Below are 6,000 nucleotides of genomic sequence, written 5' to 3' on the forward strand. Positions count from 1 at the left end.
GAAATAACATTTCTGATAGAAAGCGCAGAGGACTGTGGACTGGGTTCTGAGGATTAGGATTCAGGTGCAGCTCAAGATTTATCCTGAGGAGAGCTGCATAATTACAAACTTCTCAACCACATAAACCTGACATCACTGTGGAACAGCTGACCTATACAATCTGCAGAAGAACACAAAACTTTATGTACCATCAGATCATGAGCTATCCTACATACTATGTTACTGCGTCACATACATGTATGTATGCATCACTTTTAAGTTTTAATAGCCCATTGCAACATTCAGGCATTAATCTAAGAAAGTGGCACTTTTACTTTGAGGAGAGATTGAGGAGAGAGAAGTTATTCACTGTGTGCACAAAGCTGGGCAAAGTAAGCTCATTTCAGTTAATTTCTGCTTTATTTCATTAAAACAGTTATACAGTCACGGAAAAAAATTTTTGAACCCCTGCTGATTTTGTAATTTTGCCCACTAACAAATAAACGATCAGTCTATAATTTTAATTGTAGGTTTATTTGAACTGTGAGAGACAGAACAACAACAACAACAAATCCAGAAAAATGCATTTCAGAAAGTAATAGGTGGGGCTTCTTTTTAAACACTCAACATGAGGATTGAGAGAAGTTTTAGAACAGAGATACAGTTTTGGCACTGCAGTAACAACTTTGAGCCATTACAAGTGCCAGTAAAAAAAACTCAACTGCTGCATAGTCATGCTATAAACATTCATCAACCACTTTATTATGTATGCCTGTTCCACACTGCTCGCTACAGTAATCCACTCATTCTTATACAGCAGTTTTCTCTCTACATAAACACAACAAGTGCTGATACAACGTAATTTGTCTCCTTCACACAAAAACTTGAAACACATGAAAGTGCTTTTCTAACAGTCACACACATTCATACTCTTCATCATCAGGGAGCATCCTGGGGTTACAATCTTGCCCATTTAGCATACACCAACACCCAGACCAACCTTCCGATTATTAGATGACCTCCTCTACAGCCAGCCCAAATATCTAATCAGCCTTTCACATCAACAGCAGCTCAAAACATCCTTTTCAGGGTCACGAGGGACTGGAGCCTATGCCAGCTATCTGTCGAGAGTACACCCTGGATAGGTCGCCAGTCTGTCACAGGGCTACCATATAGACACAGACAACCAAGGGCAATTTAGAGTTTCCACTTAACCTATCCATGTCTTTGGACTGTGGGAGGAAGCTGGCGCACCCAGAAAGAACCCAGAACATAAAAACTCCACACAGAAAAATACCAGCCTGATGGTGGAATTGAACTCAGAACCTTCTTGCTGTGTGGCAACAGTTCAAGTCAAGCATCTCAATAAGAGAGAAAGTTGACTTAATGTGGCCAGACAAGCAGGTGTGAGTATTTCAAACAGTGTTGACGTACTGGGATTTTTCCACCCAACCAGAAACCATCCAGTGAGCAGCAGTTTCTGGATGTAAATACCTTAATGTCAGAGAAGACAACACTTACTGTCCTGTTTATTGTGGATTACTTTAAGCTGCACCACTAACTCAAATAACCACTCATTACAAACAAGGAAGGTAGACCAGAAAGCTAAACACATCTGATTTTGAAGCAGATGGGCTACAACAACACCACACTGGGGGCCACACCTGTCACCTAGAAAGAAGAAACTGAGTATGCACTCACCAAAATTTGTAAACCAAAGATTGAAAAAAGCTGTACTCCACAGTCACCAGATCTCAGTCCAGTAGAGCATCCCTGGCATGTGCTTGAACAGGAAAATTGGATGTGCAGCTGTGACAGGAGACTGAAAGTATCTATTTCTTATTTGTTAAAAGTAAACCTCTGACAATGTGCTATTGTGTTTGGTCTTTGATCCACTTTAGAAAAAATGAATTTGACTAAAAACACTGATGCAATGTTGCAATTTTTAGTAGTGAAGTATGTGCAGAAACAATAGCAGTTTAAAAACAATGAGAATATCTAATGTGAGTGAGGAAATGCATCACTCATTTTTGAAGCGCAGCTCATGAAGTAGAATAGGTCATCTGCTAATTTGAAGGTTGGTGGTTCAATCCCTGGCTGCCCCAGTCTCCATGCCAAATTTCTTTGTCAGGAGACTCACCCAAGTTGCTCTCTGATGCATCCATCAGAGCAGGGGTGGGAGAACTCCAGGCCTCAAGGGCCGGTGTCCTGCAGGTCTTAGATGTGTCCTTGATTCAACACAGCTGATTCAAATGGCTGAATGACCTCCTCGACATGTCTTGAAGTTCTCCAGAGACCTGGTAATGAACTAATCATTTGATTCAGATGATGACCCAGGATGATATCTAAAACCTGCAGGACACCAGCCCTTGAGTCCTGGAGTTCCCCACCCCTGCTTTAGAGTTTGCATATTGTGATTGATTTTTACAAATATAAACCTGGCGCTCCAGTTTCACACAGAGAGTGTGTCTTTTAACCTTTTTTCCTACTGCCCAGTGTTGTGTTTTATCTTGTTTTAGTTGAAGAGTTGAATTCTACTGTTTACCTTATGTTTTTGACTTAAATAATTTTTTTCTCTGAGCCTGCCTCAGGAGTCCTATATTTGCATCCTCTTTCTGCTACATGCCCTGACATGTTCTGTGTTTGTACACATTGCAGTTTTTTCTACACAAACTTTACTACTAAAAACATTTTGGTACTATGTTCTGATCTGAATCTGACGACTAACCAAAGCAGTATATTTGTCAGCGTTACAGATCTCTTAATGCTGTCTAGCGCTGCATTAGTCTTTTCAACCAAATGGTAGAACTGAAACTGTCCTTCAACTAAAAGCAAATAGAAACTTACGTTCTCAGAAGAGGCTTGGTTGAAACAAAAAGGAACACACAATGGCCGTCTTGTATCACAGGTGCATGTCAGGGCACTGTTACTTACACACCAGTATACGTGGTACATGTAATGAATGCGTTATGACTACACTTTAGTACACAGTTCTTGGTCTTAAAGTTGCATTTTTTATTTGTGCCTTTGCAGATGCACATAGTTTCTCCTGTATTGTTTTAGTTTTCTTTATTTTCTGTTTCATTATTTTATTTTTGTCTGAAAGCTTTTTACTCTGCATTAGGGCTACATATCTGAGGTACTCTTTTCAAAGTCATAGCTTCTTGTAACTATAAGAGGCAAAACCACTGTTTTGGCTAAGTGATAAAACAGTGGTGAATTGAATGGATTTGACATGTGAAGAAGGTTTTAGCTGTTTTAATATCTTTTACAAAGACAAGTATGCCTCAGCTGTTTTGAGAACTACATTAAGATGTGAGAATTGCATCAAAGCAATCAAGAAAAACAGGAACTGTGTCACATGTTCAAGTGTCATTGATACAGGGAAAAAAACACCATTAACGTTTGAAGGGATGAGAGTTGTGTTTAAACATAAAGTTATTTGCATTGCATGTTGTATGTGTGCTAAAAATGAGTGGGTTTTGGCACTGAAATACTTCTTAAGCACATTATATATCCATGTACACGTGTGTGTTTGGCCTTGTTCTGGTTGAGTTGTGATAATTCATGAGAATGAGGGCAGAGAAACAGGCCCACTGCTGGAGCCATTAGTTGCTCCAGTCAATCTGCTGGTACCTGAAAGTCAGTCCTTCAGCAGGTATTTCCTGCCTCTTGATCTAGGAAGGCAGTGCTCATTTCTGCTGGTGGGGGTTCAGCTTTCATAATAAGTTGTGGTTTGATGCCAACAGTTTATTATTCAGTTTCATTTTGAGGACAGTTACGTGTGTGTGTGTGTGTGTGTGTGTGTGTGTGTGTGTGTGTGTGTGTGTGTGTGTGTGTGTGTGTGTGTGTGAGAGGGAGAGAGAGAGAGAGAGAGAGAGAGAGAGAGAGACAGCATGAGTATCCTTTCTGGTGAGGGTCCAGCCAATTTGCCACCTCTAGTTTCTTGATGATTTTCTTAAACTCAGCCTTATAGCTATAAGCAATACTTTTCATCATTTCCTGCAATTTTATTTAAAACAAATGTCATCCAGTAATACTGTAAGGAAAAGTCATTCTCATTATTCTAAAGCAGTTCTCAAATCCCTAGTGCGTTCTCGTGGTTTTTAGACACACGCTGCTATTGTTTCTACATACAAATCACAACTAAAGTCCTTTGTTAAGGTGTTGATGCACTTCTCACTTGAAACTGACAACTTATCAGAACCGTTTGTACTTTTGTCGGTCCCAGGTATAGATTGCTCACTTTCCTAAATGTTTTCCAGCATTGCATCAGTTTTTTCAATCAAATTACTTCAAACTTTTTTCAAATATGTATGAAAGAGCAAATACAGTAACACACTGTTAGAGGCTGACTTGCAACAAATAGAAATACATACTTTCAGTTTAGTGTCACAGCTGCTCATCCACATTTCCCATTCAATCATCTTTCTTCCTTATTCTGAGGTGTGAACTTCAGCAGGCAGTCTTGACCATGTCTGCATGACTAAATGCTTTGAGTTGCGATGCGAAAGGATGATTAGATATTAGAATTACTGTAATGAGCATTGGCTCAGGCATATCTAATAAAGTGGCCGCTGAATGTATGTAGTGTGACTTTACTGGATTAAAATAGTTGGTGCAATTTTCTCACATTGTATCAATATATTTTTGGTTTGTTTTCTGATGCTTATAGGTTTACAAATATTATTTTTGCTTTTCTCCATTTCATCAAAGTCACTCTTACCGCACTAAATGCAGATCTCAAAATGGTTTTACACAGAGTCACCTTTGCAGAAGGCACTACAACAATCAAAACCTTTCTCATATTTGTTAAAACATAAATAGTCTGCCCATCACCACTCCCTGATCTTTATTTCTCAAAACCTTACCAACTCTTGAAAGACGTTTGTAGGCCTAATGCAGAGCAAAAAAATAAATAAATAAATTCAAAAACAAAAATAATATGTGAGGGTTTTTTTTTTTAAAAAACTTTACAAAATGGCAAAAATGGAGAAAAGCAACAAAAATAATTCAATTCAATTCAATACTTCATTGTCCCACAAGGGGAAATTAGTTTAGCAGCAAGGGCAACAATAAGAATAAACAAAACAATGATAAAAAGTCCTAAGACAGTTATTCACTGTTAAGGAGACGGATTTTGCTCTTCCTCACATGTACTCTAAAACGACAGCCCAGAGGGCAACAAGTCAAACTCACTGTGAAGCGGATGATTAAAACAATTAACAATAAAATGAGCCTTCCTCAGCACATGCTTGTTATAAATGGCTAAAAGCCCATCTTACCAACTCCCTGAGATTTTGATGGCAGTTTTTACCAAAAGTCCCAACTGTTTCTTGTTTTTCAGAGTTATGTTCAATAAAACTTCTGTAAAACAAGGACAAAATTTCAGATGAGACATTAAAAGATTTCATTTTCCTTCTAAAGAACAGTCTTTGCTGAACCTTTTTGGTAGTGGCATCAGCATGAGGCTCAAAACACAGTTTGTGGTAAAGAACAACCCTTAAATACTTGCATCAGGAAGAAGAAAATGATAATATATACAACTGGAGAACAATGCAGCAACCACTGTATAGTCCAGTAAATTAACACTACATACATTCATTTAGGGATCAGACAATGTCTCTAAGGAGATGGGGCTTTGAGGGAGTAACAGGAGGAGATAAGGTGCAGAGAGGCGTTTAAGACTCCACCTCTGGTCCCTGGTCCTCATTATGGTCACGTTTTGGGTGGCTTAATAAATTTGGCCAGATTTCTAGAAACGAGAGCTGCTCCATCCAAAACGGGCTACTTTTTCTCACAAAAGTTTCCCATTTATTTATAAAGCCCACAGCATTTTTTGGACATCACTCAGACAACCAGCAATTCAAGAACAAGTCTTCACCATTAAACTTGCTTGCAACTTTATGCATGCCTTCCTCTTGGAAAAACATCAGACTTTCTCCTCTGAGCTCAAAGACTCGTGTCAGCACTTTACCTCGTGAAAGCCACCTTGCCTCACAGCGTGAGGAGTCTTTCATA

The sequence above is a fragment of the Astatotilapia calliptera genome, chromosome 17 (genome assembly GCF_964374335.1).
Source record: "Astatotilapia calliptera chromosome 17, fAstCal68.1, whole genome shotgun sequence".
NCBI classification, from domain to species: Eukaryota; Metazoa; Chordata; class Actinopteri; order Cichliformes; family Cichlidae; genus Astatotilapia; species Astatotilapia calliptera.